Here is a 14,017-nt window from a genome sequence, read left to right as displayed (position 1 = left end):
TTGGTCAGAATTTTGGATTTAAAGAAAAAAAATCTACCTGGGATGAATGCGATCATGGAATTCAGGACTTGACGACTGATTGTAGAAAAATGTGTTTTAGTTGTCTGGTTAAAGAAAGTTGCATTTGTTGCTGAAGTTGTTTAAAATTGTGACAAATCTATATATACTATGTTTTCTATACTGCACTCCGGCTCACGGCCATACCTGCCTGGGAGTGCCCAATCTCGTCGGATCTTGGAAGCCAAGCAGGCACGGGCCTGGTTAGTACATGTGCAGGAGACTCACTTGGAATACTGGGTGCTGTGAGCTTTTAAATTGGTCAGAATTTTGGATTTAAAGAAAAAAAATCTACCTGGGATGAATGCGATCATGGAATTCAGGACTTGACGACTGATTGTAGAAAAATGTGTTTTATTTGTCTGGTTAAAGAAAGTTGCCTTTGTTGCTGAAGTTGTTTAAAATTGTGACAAATCTATATATACTATGTTTTCTATGCCGTACTCCAGCTCACGGCCATACCTACCCGGGAGTGCCCAATCTCGTCAGATCTTGGGGGCCAAGCAGGCATGGGCCTGGTTAGTACATGTGCAGGAGACTCACTTGGAATACCAGGTGCTGTGAGCTTTTAAATTGGTCAGAATTTTGGATTTAAAGAAAAAAAATCTACCTGGGATGAATGCAATCATGGAATTCAGGACTTGACGACTGATTGTAGAAAAATGTGTTTTAGTTGTCTGGTTAAAGAAAGTTGCCTTTGTTGCTGAAGTTGTTTAAAATTGTGACAAATCTATATATACTATGTTTTCTAAGCCGTACTCCAGCTCACGGCCATACCTACCTGGGAGTGCCCAATCTCGTCAGATCTTGCAGGCCGAGCAGGCATGGGCCTGGTTAGTACGTGTGCAGGAGACTCACTTGGAATACCAGGTGCTGTGAGCTTTTAAATTGGTCAGAATTTTGAATTTAAAGAAAAAAATCTACCTGGGATGAATGCGATCATGGAATTCAGGACTTGACGACTGATTGTATAAAAATGTGTTTTAGTTGTCTGGTTAAAGAAAGTTGCCTTTGTTGCTGAAGTTGTTTAAAATTGTGACAAATCTATATATACTATGTTTTCTATACTGCACTCCAGCTCATGGCCGTCCCTGCCTGGGAGTGCCCAATCTCATCAGATCTTGGAAGCCAAGCAGGCACGGGCCTGGTTAGTATGTGTGCAGGAGACTCACTTGGAATACTGGGTGCTGTGAGCTTTTAAATTGGTCAGAATTTTGGATTTAAAGAAAAAAAATCTACCTGGGATGAATGCGATCATGGAATTCAGGACTTGACGACTGATTGTATAAGAATGTGTTTTAGTTGTCTGGTTAAAGAAAGTCGCCTTTGTTGCTGAAGTTGTTTAAAATTGTGATAAATCTATAAATACCATGTTTTCTATAGTCGTTCAGCTCACGGCCATACCGACCTGGGAGTGCCCAATCTCGTCAGATCTTGGAAGCCAAGCAGGCACGGGCCTGGTTAGTACGTGTGCAGGAGACGCACTTGGAATACTGGGTGCTGTGAGCTTTTAAATTGGTCAGAATTTTGGATTTAAAGAAGAAAAATCTACCTGGGATGAATGCGATCATGGAATTCAGGGCTTGACAACTGATTGTATAAAAATTTGTTTTAGTTGTCTGGTTAAAGAAAGTTGCCTTTTGTTGCTGAAGTTGTTGAAAATTGTGACAAATCTATATATACTATGTTTTCTATGCTGTACCCCAGCTCGCGGCCGTACCTACCTGGGAGTTCCCAATCTCGTCAGATCTTGGGAGCCAAGCGGGCACGGGCCTGGTTAGTACATGTGCAGGAGACTCACTTGGAATACCAGGTGCTGTGAGTTTTTAAATTGGTCAGAATTTTGGATTTAAAGAAAAAAAATCTACCTGGGATGAATGCGATCATGGAATTCAGGACTTGACGACTGATTGTAGAAAAATGTGTTTTAGTTGTCTGGTTAAAGAAAGTTGCCTTTGTTGCTGAAGTTGTTTAAAATTGTGACAAATCTATATATACTATGTTTTCTATACCGTACTCCAGCTCATGGCCATACCTGCCTGGGAGTGCCCAATCTCATCAGATCTTGGAAGCCAAGCAGGCACGGGCCTGGTTAGTACGTGTGCAGGAGACTCACTTGGAGTACCGGGTGCTGTGAGCTTTTAAATTGGTCAGAATTTTGGATTTAAAGAAAAAAAATCTACCTGGGATGAATGCGATCATGGAATTCAGGGCTTGACGACTGATTGTATAAAAATGTGTTTTAGTTGTCTGGTTAAAAAAAGTCGCCTTTGTTGCTGAAGTTGTTTAAAATTGTGATAAATCTATAAATACCATGTTTTCTATACGGTAGTTCAGCTCACGGCCATACCGACCTGGGAGTGCCCAATCTCGTCAGATCTTGGAAGCCAAGCAGGCATGGGCCTGGTTAGTGCGTGTGCAGGGGACTCACCTGGAATACTGGGTGCTGTGAGCCTTTACATTGGTCAGAATTTTGGATTTAAAGAAAAAAAATCTACCTGGGATGAATGCGATCATGGAATTCAGGGCTTGACGACTGATTGTATAAAAATTTGTTTTCGTTGTCTGGTTGAAGAAAGTTGCCTTTTGTTGCTGAAGTTGTTGAAAATTGTGACAAATCTATATATACTATGTTTTCTATGCTGTGCTCCAGCTCGCGGCCATACCTGCCTGGGAGTGCCCAATCTCATCGGATCTTGGAAGCCAAGCGGGCACGGGCCTGGTTAGTACGTGTGCAGGAGACTCACTTGGAATACCAGGTGCTGTGAGCTTTTAAATTGGTCAGAATTTTGAATTTAAAGAAAAAAATCTACCTGGGATGAATGCGATCATGGAATTCAGGACTTGACGACTGATTGTAGAAAAATGTGTTTTAGTTGTCTGGTTAAAGAAAGTTGCCTTTGTTGCTGAAGTTGTTTAAAATTGTGACAAATCTATATATACTATGTTTTCTATACTGTACTCCAGCTCATGGCAATACCTGCCTGGGAGTGCCCGATCTCATCAGATCTCGGAAGCCAAGCGGGCACGGGCCTGGTTAGTATGTGTGCAGGAGACTCACTTGGAATACTGGGTGCTGTGAGCTTTTAAATTGGTGAGAATTTTGGATTTAAAGAAAAAAAATCTACCTGGGATGAATGCGATCATGGAATTAAGGACTTGACGACTGATTGTAGAAAAATGTGTTTTAGTTGTCTGGTTAAAGAAAGTTGCATTTGTTGCTGAAGTTGTTTAAAATTGTGACAAATCTATATATACTATGTTTTCTATACTGTGCTCTGGCTCATGGCCATACCTGCCTGGGAGTGCCCAATCTCATCAGATCTTGGAAGCCAAGCAGGCACGGGCCTGGTTAGTATGTGTGCAGGAGACTCACTTGGAATGCTGGGTGCTGTGAGCTTTTAAATGGGTCAGAATTTTGGATTTGAAGAAAAAAATCTACCTGGGATGAATGCGATCATGGAATTCAGGACTTGACGACTGATTGTATAAGAATGTGTTTTAGTTGTCTGGTTAAAGAAAGATGCCTTTGTTGCTGAAGTTGTTTAAAATTGTGATAAATCTATAAATACCATGTTTTCTATACAGTCGTTCAGCTCATGGCCATGCCGACCTGGGAGTGCCCAATCTCGTCGGATCTTGGAAGCCAAGCAGGCATGGGCCTGGTTAGTACGTGTGCAGGAGACTCACTTGGAGTACCGGGTGCTGTGAGCTTTTAAATTGGTCAGAATTTTGGATTTAAAGAAAAAAAATCTACCTGGGATGAATGCGATCATGGAATTCAGGGCTTGACGACTGATTGTATAAAAATGTGTTTTAGTTGTCTGGTTAAAAAAAGTCGCCTTTGTTGCTGAAGTTGTTTAAAATTGTGATAAATCTATAAATACCATGTTTTCTATACGGTAGTTCAGCTCACGGCCATACCGACCTGGGAGTGCCCAATCTCATCAGATCTTGGAAGCCAAGCAGGCATGGGCCTGGTTAGTGCGTGTGCAGGGGACTCACCTGGAATACTGGGTGCTGTGAGCCTTTACATTGGTCAGAATTTTGGATTTAAAGAAAAAAAATCTACCTGGGATGAATGCGATCATGGAATTCAGGGCTTGACGACTGATTGTATAAAAATTTGTTTTAGTTGTCTGGTTGAAGAAAGTTGCCTTTTGTTGCTGAAGTTGTTGAAAATTGTGACAAATCTATATATACTATGTTTTCTATGCTGCACTCCAGCTCATGGCCATACCTGCCTGGGAGTGCCCAATCTCATCAGATCTTGGAAGCCAAGCAGGCACGGGCCTGGTTAGTATGTGTGCAGGAGACTCGCTTGGAATACTGGGTGCTGTGAGCTTTTAAATTGGTCAGAATTTTGGATTTAAAGAAAAAAAATCTACCTGGGATGAATGCGATCATGGAATTCAGGACTTGACAACTGATTGTAGAAAAATGTGTTTTAGTTGTCTGGTTAAAGAAAGTTGCCTTTGTTGCTGAAGTTGTTTAAAATTGTGACAAATCTATATATACTATGTTTTCTATGCCGTACTCCAGCTCACGGCCATACCTACCCGGGAGTGCCCAATCTCGTCAGATCTTGGGGGCCAAGCAGGCATGGGCCTGGTTAGTACATGTGCAGGAGACTCACTTGGAATACCAGGTGCTGTGAGCTTTTAAATTGGTCAGAATTTTGGATTTAAAGAAAAAAAATCTACCTGGGATGAATGCGATCATGGAATTCAGGACTTGACGACTGATTGTAGAAAAATGTGTTTTAGTTGTCTGGTTAAAGAAAGTTGCATTTGTTGCTGAAGTTGTTTAAAATTGTGACAAATCTATATATACTATGTTTTCTATACTGCACTCCGGCTCACGGCCATACCTGCCTGGGAGTGCCCAATCTCGTCGGATCTTGGAAGCCAAGCAGGCACGGGCCTGGTTAGTACATGTGCAGGAGACTCACTTGGAATACTGGGTGCTGTGAGCTTTTAAATTGGTCAGAATTTTGGATTTAAAGAAAAAAAATCTACCTGGGATGAATGCGATCATGGAATTCAGGACTTGACGACTGATTGTAGAAAAATGTGTTTTATTTGTCTGGTTAAAGAAAGTTGCCTTTGTTGCTGAAGTTGTTTAAAATTGTGACAAATCTATATATACTATGTTTTCTATGCCGTACTCCAGCTCACGGCCATACCTACCCGGGAGTGCCCAATCTCGTCAGATCTTGGGGGCCAAGCAGGCATGGGCCTGGTTAGTACATGTGCAGGAGACTCACTTGGAATACCAGGTGCTGTGAGCTTTTAAATTGGTCAGAATTTTGGATTTAAAGAAAAAAAATCTACCTGGGATGAATGCAATCATGGAATTCAGGACTTGACGACTGATTGTAGAAAAATGTGTTTTAGTTGTCTGGTTAAAGAAAGTTGCCTTTGTTGCTGAAGTTGTTTAAAATTGTGACAAATCTATATATACTATGTTTTCTAAGCCGTACTCCAGCTCACGGCCATACCTACCTGGGAGTGCCCAATCTCGTCAGATCTTGCAGGCCGAGCAGGCATGGGCCTGGTTAGTACGTGTGCAGGAGACTCACTTGGAATACCAGGTGCTGTGAGCTTTTAAATTGGTCAGAATTTTGAATTTAAAGAAAAAAATCTACCTGGGATGAATGCGATCATGGAATTCAGGACTTGACGACTGATTGTATAAAAATGTGTTTTAGTTGTCTGGTTAAAGAAAGTTGCCTTTGTTGCTGAAGTTGTTTAAAATTGTGACAAATCTATATATACTATGTTTTCTATACTGCACTCCAGCTCATGGCCGTACCTGCCTGGGAGTGCCCAATCTCATCAGATCTTGGAAGCCAAGCAGGCACGGGCCTGGTTAGTATGTGTGCAGGAGACTCACTTGGAATACTGGGTGCTGTGAGCTTTTAAATTGGTCAGAATTTTGGATTTAAAGAAAAAAAATCTACCTGGGATGAATGCGATCATGGAATTCAGGACTTGACGACTGATTGTATAAGAATATGTTTTAGTTGTCTGGTTAAAGAAAGTCGCCTTTGTTGCTGAAGTTGTTTAAAATTGTGATAAATCTATAAATACCATGTTTTCTATACAGTCGTTCAGCTCACGGCCATACCGACCTGGGAGTGCCCAATCTCGTCAGATCTTGGAAGCCAAGCAGGCACGGGCCTGGTTAGTACGTGTGCAGGAGACGCACTTGGAATACTGGGTGCTGTGAGCTTTTAAATTGGTCAGAATTTTGGATTTAAAGAAGAAAAATCTACCTGGGATGAATGCGATCATGGAATTCAGGGCTTGACAACTGATTGTATAAAAATTTGTTTTAGTTGTCTGGTTAAAGAAAGTTGCCTTTTGTTGCTGAAGTTGTTGAAAATTGTGACAAATCTATATATACTATGTTTTCTATGCTGTACCCCAGCTCGCGGCCGTACCTACCTGGGAGTTCCCAATCTCGTCAGATCTTGGGAGCCAAGCGGGCACGGGCCTGGTTAGTACATGTGCAGGAGACTCACTTGGAATACCAGGTGCTGTGAGCTTTTAAATTGGTCAGAATTTTGGATTTAAAGAAAAAAAATCTACCTGGGATGAATGCGATCATGGAATTCAGGACTTGACGACTGATTGTAGAAAAATGTGTTTTAGTTGTCTGGTTAAAGAAAGTTGCCTTTGTTGCTGAAGTTGTTTAAAATTGTGACAAATCTATATATACTATGTTTTCTATACCGTACTCCAGCTCATGGCCATACCTGCCTGGGAGTGCCCAATCTCATCAGATCTTGGAAGCCAAGCAGGCACGGGCCTGGTTAGTACGTGTGCAGGAGACTCACTTGGAATACTGGGTGCTGTGAGCTTTTAAATTGGTCAGAATTTTGGATTTAAAGAAAAAAAATCTACCTGGGATGAATGCGATCATGGAATTCAGGACTTGACGACTGATTGTAGAAAAATGTGTTTTAGTTGTCTGGTTAAAGAAAGTTGCATTTGTTGCTGAAGTTGTTTAAAATTGTGACAAATCTATATATACTATGTTTTCTATGCGGTACTCCAGCTCACGGCCATACCTACCCGGGAGTGCCCAATCTCGTCAGATCTTGGGGGCCAAGCAGGCATGGGCCTGGTTAGTACATGTGCAGGAGACTCACTTGGAATACCAGGTGCTGTGAGCTTTTAAATTGGTCAGAATTTTGGATTTAAAGAAAAAAAATCTACCTGGGATGAATGCGATCATGGAATTCAGGACTTGACGACTGATTGTAGAAAAATGTGTTTTAGTTGTCTGGTTAAAGAAAGTTGCCTTTGTTGCTGAAGTTGTTTAAAATTGTGACAAATCTATATATACTATGTTTTCTATGCCGTACTCCAGCTCACGGCCATACCTACCTGGGAGTGCCCAATCTCGTCAGATCTTGCAGGCCAAGCAGGCATGGGCCTGGTTAGTACGTGTGCAGGAGACTCACTTGGAATACCAGGTGCTGTGAGCTTTTAAATTGGTCAGAATTTTGAATTTAAAGAAAAAAATCTAGCTGGGATGAATGCGATCATGGAATTCAGGACTTGACGACTGATTGTATAAAAATGTGTTTTAGTTGTCTGGTTAAAGAAAGTTGCCTTTGTTGCTGAAGTTGTTTAAAATTGTGACAAATCTATATATACTATGTTTTCTATACTGCACTCCAGCTCATGGCCATACCTGCCTGGGAGTGCCCAATCTCATCAGATCTTGGAAGCCAAGCAGGCACGGGCCTGGTTAGTATGTGTGCAGGAGACTCACTTGGAATACTGGGTGCTGTGAGCTTTTAAATTGGTCAGAATTTTGGATTTAAAGAAAAAAAATCTACCTGGGATGAATTCGATCATGGAATTCAGGACTTGACGACTGATTGTAGAAAAATGTGTTTTAGTTGTCTGGTTAAAGAAAGTTGCATTTGTTGCTGGAGTTGTTTAAAATTGTGACAAATCTATATATACTATGTTTTCTATGCTGTACTCCAGCTCACGGCCATACCTGCCTGGGAGTGCCCAATCTCATCGGATCTTGGAAGCCAAGCAGGCACGGGCCTGGTTAGTACATGTGCAGGAGACTCACTTGGAATGCCAGGTGCTGTGAACTTTTAAATTGGTCAGAATTTTGAATTTAAAGAAAAAAATCTACCTGGGATGAATGCAATCATGGAATTCAGGACTTGACGACTGATTGTATAAGAATGTGTTTTAGTTGTCTGGTTAAAGAAAGTTGCCTTTGTTGCTGAAGTTGTTTAAAATTGTGATAAATCTATAAATACCATGTTTTCTATACAGTCGTTCAGCTCGCGGCCATACCGACCTGGGAGTGCCCAATCTTGTCAGATCTTGGAAGCCAAGCAGGCATGGGCCTGGTTAGTATGTGTGCAGGAGACTCACTTGGAGTGCCGGGTGCTGTGAGCTTCTAAGTTGGTCAGAATTTTGGATTTAAAGAAAAAAAATCTACCTGGGATGAATGCGATCATGGAATTCAGGGCTTGACGACTGATTGTATAAAAATGTGTTTTAGTTGTCTGGTTAAAGAAAGTTGCCTTTGTTGCTGAAGTTGTTTAAAATTGTGACAAATCTATATATACTATGTTTTCTATACTGTACTCCAGCTCATGGCCATACCTGCCTGGGAGTGCCCAATCTCATCAGATCTTGGAAGCCAAGCAGGCACGGGCCTGGTTAGTACATGTGCAGGGGACTCACTTGGAATACTGGGTGCTGTGAGCTTTTAAATTGGTCAGAATTTTGGATTTAAAGAAAAAAAATCTACCTGGGATGAATGCGATCATGGAATTCAGGACTTGACGACTGATTGTAGAAAAATGTGTTTTAGTTGTCTGGTTAAAGAAAGTTGCCTTTGTTGCTGAAGTTGTTTAAAATTGTGACAAATCTATATATACTATGTTTTCTATGCCGTACTCCAGCTCACGGCCATACCTACCTGGGAGTGCCCAATCTCGTCAGATCTTGGGGGCCAAGCAGGCATGGGCCTGGTTAGTACGTTTGCGGGAGACTCACTTGGAATACCAGGTGCTGTGAGCTTTTAAATTGGTCAGAATTTTGGATTTAAAGAAAAAAAATCTACCTGGGATGAATGCGATCATGGAATTCAGGACTTGACGACTGATTGTAGAAAAATGTGTTTTAGTTGTCTGGTTAAAGAAAGTTGCATTTGTTGCTGAAGTTGTTTAAAATTGTGACAAATCTATATATACTATGTTTTCTATGCTGTACTCCGGCTCACGGCCATACCTGCCTGGGAGTGCCCAATCTCATCGGATCTTGGGGGCCAAGCAGGCATGGGCCTGGTTAGTACGTTTGCAGGAGACTCGCTTGGAATACCAGGTGCTGTGAGCTTTTAAATTGGTCAGAATTTTGGATTTAAAGAAAAAAAATCTACCTGGGATGAATGCGATCATGGAATTCAGGACTTGACGACTGATTGTAGAAAAATGTGTTTTAGTTGTCTGGTTAAAGAAAGTTGCATTTGTTGCTGAAGTTGTTTAAAATTGTGACAAATCTATATATACTATGTTTTCTATACTGTACTCCGGCTCACGGCCATACCTGCCTGGGAGTGCCCAATCTCATCGGATCTTGGAAGCCAAGCAGGCACGGGCCTGGTTAGTACGTGTGCAGGAGACTCACTTGGAATACTGGGTGCTGTGAGCTTTTAAATTGGTCAGAATTTTGGATTTAAAGAAAAAAAATCTACCTGGGATGAATGCGATCATGGAATTCAGGACTTGACGACTGATTGTAGAAAAATGTGTTTTAGTTGTCTGGTTAAAGAAAGTTGCCTTTGTTGCTGAAGTTGTTTAAAATTGTGACAAATCTATATATACTATGTTTTCTATGCCGTACTCCAGCTCACGGCCATACCTACCTGGGAGTGCCCAATCTCGTCAGATCTTGGAGGCCAAGCAGGCACGGGCCTGGTTAGTATGTGTGCAGTAGACTCACTTGGAATGCTGGGTGCTGTGAGCTTTTAAATGGGTCAGAATTTTGGATTTGAAGAAAAAAAATCTACCTGGGATGAATGCGATCATGGAATTCAGGACTTGCCGACTGATTGTAGAAAAATGTGTTTTAGTTGTCTGGTTAAAGAAAGTTGCCTTTGTTGCTGAAGTTGTTTAAAATTGTGACAAATCTATATATACTATGTTTTCTATGCCGTACTCCAGCTCACGGCCATACCTACCTGGGAGTGCCCAATCTCGTCAGATCTTGGAGGCCAAGCAGGCATGGGCCTGGTTAGTATGTGTGCAGGAGACTCACTTGGAATACCAGGTGCCGTGAGCTTTTAAATTGGTCAGAATTTTGAATTTAAAGAAAAAAATCTACCTGGGATGAATGCGATCATGGAATTCAGGACTTGACGACTGATTGTATAAAAATGTGTTTTAGTTGTCTGGTTAAAGAAAGTTGCCTTTGTTGCTGAAGTTGTTTAAAATTGTGACAAATCTATATATACTATGTTTTCTATGCTGTACTCCGGCTCACGGCCATACCTGCCTGGGAGTGCCCAATCTCATCGGATCTTGGGGGCCAAGCAGGCATGGGCCTGGTTAGTACGTTTGCAGGAGACTCGCTTGGAATACCAGGTGCTGTGAGCTTTTAAATTGGTCAGAATTTTGGATTTAAAGAAAAAAAATCTACCTGGGATGAATGCGATCATGGAATTCAGGACTTGACGACTGATTGTAGAAAAATGTGTTTTAGTTGTCTGGTTAAAGAAAGTTGCATTTGTTGCTGAAGTTGTTTAAAATTGTGACAAATCTATATATACTATGTTTTCTATACTGTGCTCCGGCTCACGGCCATACCTGCCTGGGAGTGCCCAATCTCATCGGATCTTGGAAGCCAAGCAGGCACGGGCCTGGTTAGTACGTGTGCAGGAGACTCACTTGGAATACTGGGTGCTGTGAGCTTTTAAATTGGTCAGAATTTTGGATTTAAAGAAAAAAAATCTACCTGGGATGAATGCGATCATGGAATTCAGGACTTGACGACTGATTGTAGAAAAATGTGTTTTAGTTGTCTGGTTAAAGAAAGTTGCCTTTGTTGCTGAAGTTGTTTAAAATTGTGACAAATCTATATATACTATGTTTTCTATGCTGTACTCCAGCTCACGGCCATACCTACCTGGGAGTGCCCAATCTCGTCAGATCTTGGAGGCCAAGCAGGCACGGGCCTGGTTAGTATGTGTGCAGTAGACTCACTTGGAATGCTGGGTGCTGTGAGCTTTTAAATGGGTCAGAATTTTGGATTTGAAGAAAAAAAATCTACCTGGGATGAATGCGATCATGGAATTCAGGACTTGCCGACTGATTGTAGAAAAATGTGTTTTAGTTGTCTGGTTAAAGAAAGTTGCCTTTGTTGCTGAAGTTGTTTAAAATTGTGACAAATCTATATATACTATGTTTTCTATGCCGTACTCCAGCTCACGGCCATACCTACCTGGGAGTGCCCAATCTCGTCAGATCTTGGAGGCCAAGCAGGCATGGGCCTGGTTAGTATGTGTGCAGGAGACTCACTTGGAATACCAGGTGCCGTGAGCTTTTAAATTGGTCAGAATTTTGAATTTAAAGAAAAAAATCTACCTGGGATGAATGCGATCATGGAATTCAGGACTTGACGACTGATTGTATAAAAATGTGTTTTAGTTGTCTGGTTAAAGAAAGTTGCCTTTGTTGCTGAAGTTGTTTAAAATTGTGACAAATCTATATATACTATGTTTTCTATGCTGTACTCCAGCTCATGGCCATACCTGCCTGGGAGTGTGTGATCTCATTGGATCTTGGAAGCCAAGCAGGCACGGGCCTGGTTAGTACGTGTGCAGGAGACTCACTTGGAATACCGGGTGCTGTGAGCTTTAAAATTGGTCAGAATTTTGAATTTAAAGAAAAAAATCTACCTGGGATGAATGCGATCATGGAATTCAGGACTTGACGACTGATTGTATAAGAATGTGTTTTAGTTGTCTGGTTAAAGAAAGATGCCTTTGTTGCTGAAGTTGTTTAAAATTGTGATAAATCTATAAATACCATGTTTTCTATACAGTCGTTCAGCTCATGGCCATGCCGACCTGGGAGTGCCCAATCTCGTCAGATCTTGGAAGCCAAGCAGGCATGGGCCTGGTTAGTACGTGTGCAGGAGACTCACTTGGAGTACCGGGTGCTGTGAGCTTTTAAATTGGTCAGAATTTTGGATTTAAAGAAAAAAAATCTACCTGGGATGAATGCGATCATGGAATTCAGGGCTTGACGACTGATTGTATAAAAATGTGTTTTAGTTGTCTGGTTAAAAAAAGTCGCCTTTGTTGCTGAAGTTGTTTAAAATTGTGATAAATCTATAAATACCATGTTTTCTATACGGTAGTTCAGCTCACGGCCATACCGACCTGGGAGTGCCCAATCTCGTCAGATCTTGGAAGCCAAGCAGGCATGGGCCTGGTTAGTGCGTGTGCAGGGGACTCACCTGGAATACTGGGTGCTGTGAGCCTTTACATTGGTCAGAATTTTGGATTTAAAGAAAAAAAATCTACCTGGGATGAATGCGATCATGGAATTCAGGGCTTGACGACTGATTGTATAAAAATTTGTTTTCGTTGTCTGGTTGAAGAAAGTTGCCTTTTGTTGCTGAAGTTGTTGAAAATTGTGACAAATCTATATATACTATGTTTTCTATGCTGTGCTCCAGCTCGCGGCCATACCTGCCTGGGAGTGCCCAATCTCATCGGATCTTGGAAGCCAAGCGGGCACGGGCCTGGTTAGTACGTGTGCAGGAGACTCACTTGGAATACCAGGTGCTGTGAGCTTTTAAATTGGTCAGAATTTTGAATTTAAAGAAAAAAATCTACCTGGGATGAATGCAATCATGGAATTCAGGACTTGACGACTGATTGTATAAAAATGTGTTTTAGTTGTCTGGTTAAAGAAAGTTGCCTTTGTTGCTGAAGTTGTTTAAAATTGTGACAAATCTATATATACTATGTTTTCTATACTGTACTCCAGCTCGTGGCAATACCTGCCTGGGAGTGCCTGATCTCATCAGATCTCGGAAGCCAAGCAGGCACGGGCCTGGTTAGTACGTGTGCAGGAGACTCACTTGGAATACTGGGTGCTGTGAGCTTTTAAATTGGTGAGAATTTTGGATTTAAAGAAAAAAAATCTACCTGGGATGAATGCGATCATGGAATTAAGGACTTGACGACTGATTGTAGAAAAATGTGTTTTAGTTGTCTGGTTAAAGAAAGTTGCATTTGTTGCTGAAGTTGTTTAAAATTGTGACAAATCTATATATACTATGTTTTCTATACTGTGCTCTGGCTCATGGCCATACCTGCCTGGGAGTGCCCAATCTCATCAGATCTTGGAAGCCAAGCAGGCACGGGCCTGGTTAGTATGTGTGCAGGAGACTCACTTGGAATGCTGGGTGCTGTGAGCTTTTAAATGGGTCAGAATTTTGGATTTGAAGAAAAAAAATCTACCTGGGATGAATGCGATCATGGAATTCAGGACTTGACGACTGATTGTATAAGAATGTGTTTTAGTTGTCTGGTTAAAGAAAGATGCCTTTGTTGCTGAAGTTGTTTAAAATTGTGACAAATCTATATATACTATGTTTTCTATGCCGTACTCCAGCTCACGGCCATACCTACCCGGGAGTGCCCAATCTCGTCAGATCTTGGGGGCCAAGCAGGCATGGGCCTGGTTAGTACATGTGCAGGAGACTCACTTGGAATACCAGGTGCTGTGAGCTTTTAAATTGGTCAGAATTTTGGATTTAAAGAAAAAAAATCTACCTGGGATGAATGCAATCATGGAATTCAGGACTTGACGACTGATTGTAGAAAAATGTGTTTTAGTTGTCTGGTTAAAGAAAGTTGCCTTTGTTGCTGAAGTTGTTTAAAATTGTGACAAATCTATATA

General features: G+C 41.4%; 40 pseudogenes; all 40 read left to right on the top strand.

Moving 5' to 3' along the window:
- Window positions 1-190: 190 nt before the first annotated feature.
- On the top strand, window positions 191-309 carry LOC137913156 (5S ribosomal RNA; annotated as a pseudogene).
- Window positions 310-505: 196 nt separating this feature from the next.
- On the top strand, window positions 506-624 carry LOC137913445 (5S ribosomal RNA; annotated as a pseudogene).
- Window positions 625-1,134: 510 nt separating this feature from the next.
- LOC137913470 (5S ribosomal RNA) lies at window positions 1,135-1,253 on the top strand (annotated as a pseudogene).
- A 194-nt stretch (window positions 1,254-1,447) lies between these two features.
- On the top strand, window positions 1,448-1,566 carry LOC137913400 (5S ribosomal RNA; annotated as a pseudogene).
- Window positions 1,567-1,763: 197 nt separating this feature from the next.
- Window positions 1,764-1,882, top strand: LOC137913516 (5S ribosomal RNA; annotated as a pseudogene).
- A 196-nt stretch (window positions 1,883-2,078) lies between these two features.
- Window positions 2,079-2,197, top strand: LOC137913027 (5S ribosomal RNA; annotated as a pseudogene).
- A 196-nt stretch (window positions 2,198-2,393) lies between these two features.
- LOC137913431 (5S ribosomal RNA) lies at window positions 2,394-2,512 on the top strand (annotated as a pseudogene).
- A 197-nt stretch (window positions 2,513-2,709) lies between these two features.
- LOC137913060 (5S ribosomal RNA) lies at window positions 2,710-2,828 on the top strand (annotated as a pseudogene).
- A 195-nt stretch (window positions 2,829-3,023) lies between these two features.
- On the top strand, window positions 3,024-3,142 carry LOC137913276 (5S ribosomal RNA; annotated as a pseudogene).
- Window positions 3,143-3,338: 196 nt separating this feature from the next.
- Window positions 3,339-3,457, top strand: LOC137913288 (5S ribosomal RNA; annotated as a pseudogene).
- A 195-nt stretch (window positions 3,458-3,652) lies between these two features.
- On the top strand, window positions 3,653-3,771 carry LOC137913365 (5S ribosomal RNA; annotated as a pseudogene).
- Window positions 3,772-3,967: 196 nt separating this feature from the next.
- LOC137913381 (5S ribosomal RNA) lies at window positions 3,968-4,086 on the top strand (annotated as a pseudogene).
- Window positions 4,087-4,283: 197 nt separating this feature from the next.
- On the top strand, window positions 4,284-4,402 carry LOC137913228 (5S ribosomal RNA; annotated as a pseudogene).
- A 196-nt stretch (window positions 4,403-4,598) lies between these two features.
- LOC137913444 (5S ribosomal RNA) lies at window positions 4,599-4,717 on the top strand (annotated as a pseudogene).
- A 196-nt stretch (window positions 4,718-4,913) lies between these two features.
- On the top strand, window positions 4,914-5,032 carry LOC137913155 (5S ribosomal RNA; annotated as a pseudogene).
- Window positions 5,033-5,228: 196 nt separating this feature from the next.
- Window positions 5,229-5,347, top strand: LOC137913443 (5S ribosomal RNA; annotated as a pseudogene).
- Window positions 5,348-5,857: 510 nt separating this feature from the next.
- On the top strand, window positions 5,858-5,976 carry LOC137913344 (5S ribosomal RNA; annotated as a pseudogene).
- A 196-nt stretch (window positions 5,977-6,172) lies between these two features.
- LOC137913399 (5S ribosomal RNA) lies at window positions 6,173-6,291 on the top strand (annotated as a pseudogene).
- Window positions 6,292-6,488: 197 nt separating this feature from the next.
- Window positions 6,489-6,607, top strand: LOC137913474 (5S ribosomal RNA; annotated as a pseudogene).
- Window positions 6,608-6,803: 196 nt separating this feature from the next.
- LOC137913078 (5S ribosomal RNA) lies at window positions 6,804-6,922 on the top strand (annotated as a pseudogene).
- A 196-nt stretch (window positions 6,923-7,118) lies between these two features.
- LOC137913442 (5S ribosomal RNA) lies at window positions 7,119-7,237 on the top strand (annotated as a pseudogene).
- A 196-nt stretch (window positions 7,238-7,433) lies between these two features.
- On the top strand, window positions 7,434-7,552 carry LOC137913414 (5S ribosomal RNA; annotated as a pseudogene).
- Window positions 7,553-7,747: 195 nt separating this feature from the next.
- Window positions 7,748-7,866, top strand: LOC137913207 (5S ribosomal RNA; annotated as a pseudogene).
- Window positions 7,867-8,062: 196 nt separating this feature from the next.
- LOC137913150 (5S ribosomal RNA) lies at window positions 8,063-8,181 on the top strand (annotated as a pseudogene).
- Window positions 8,182-8,376: 195 nt separating this feature from the next.
- Window positions 8,377-8,495, top strand: LOC137913533 (5S ribosomal RNA; annotated as a pseudogene).
- A 196-nt stretch (window positions 8,496-8,691) lies between these two features.
- LOC137913130 (5S ribosomal RNA) lies at window positions 8,692-8,810 on the top strand (annotated as a pseudogene).
- Window positions 8,811-9,006: 196 nt separating this feature from the next.
- On the top strand, window positions 9,007-9,125 carry LOC137913395 (5S ribosomal RNA; annotated as a pseudogene).
- Window positions 9,126-9,321: 196 nt separating this feature from the next.
- Window positions 9,322-9,440, top strand: LOC137913188 (5S ribosomal RNA; annotated as a pseudogene).
- Window positions 9,441-9,636: 196 nt separating this feature from the next.
- LOC137913117 (5S ribosomal RNA) lies at window positions 9,637-9,755 on the top strand (annotated as a pseudogene).
- Window positions 9,756-10,266: 511 nt separating this feature from the next.
- Window positions 10,267-10,385, top strand: LOC137913325 (5S ribosomal RNA; annotated as a pseudogene).
- A 195-nt stretch (window positions 10,386-10,580) lies between these two features.
- LOC137913187 (5S ribosomal RNA) lies at window positions 10,581-10,699 on the top strand (annotated as a pseudogene).
- A 196-nt stretch (window positions 10,700-10,895) lies between these two features.
- On the top strand, window positions 10,896-11,014 carry LOC137913116 (5S ribosomal RNA; annotated as a pseudogene).
- A 511-nt stretch (window positions 11,015-11,525) lies between these two features.
- On the top strand, window positions 11,526-11,644 carry LOC137913324 (5S ribosomal RNA; annotated as a pseudogene).
- Window positions 11,645-11,839: 195 nt separating this feature from the next.
- Window positions 11,840-11,958, top strand: LOC137913489 (5S ribosomal RNA; annotated as a pseudogene).
- Window positions 11,959-12,153: 195 nt separating this feature from the next.
- LOC137913314 (5S ribosomal RNA) lies at window positions 12,154-12,272 on the top strand (annotated as a pseudogene).
- Window positions 12,273-12,468: 196 nt separating this feature from the next.
- Window positions 12,469-12,587, top strand: LOC137913430 (5S ribosomal RNA; annotated as a pseudogene).
- A 197-nt stretch (window positions 12,588-12,784) lies between these two features.
- On the top strand, window positions 12,785-12,903 carry LOC137913059 (5S ribosomal RNA; annotated as a pseudogene).
- A 195-nt stretch (window positions 12,904-13,098) lies between these two features.
- Window positions 13,099-13,217, top strand: LOC137913269 (5S ribosomal RNA; annotated as a pseudogene).
- A 196-nt stretch (window positions 13,218-13,413) lies between these two features.
- LOC137913287 (5S ribosomal RNA) lies at window positions 13,414-13,532 on the top strand (annotated as a pseudogene).
- A 196-nt stretch (window positions 13,533-13,728) lies between these two features.
- LOC137913441 (5S ribosomal RNA) lies at window positions 13,729-13,847 on the top strand (annotated as a pseudogene).
- Window positions 13,848-14,017: the final 170 nt, after the last annotated feature.

Source organism: Brachionichthys hirsutus, unplaced genomic scaffold, assembly GCF_040956055.1.
Source record: "Brachionichthys hirsutus isolate HB-005 unplaced genomic scaffold, CSIRO-AGI_Bhir_v1 contig_259, whole genome shotgun sequence".
Classification (NCBI taxonomy): Eukaryota; Metazoa; Chordata; class Actinopteri; order Lophiiformes; family Brachionichthyidae; genus Brachionichthys; species Brachionichthys hirsutus.
Note: the sequence above shows the minus strand (reverse complement) of the source record. Positions and strands in the feature narration are given on the sequence as shown.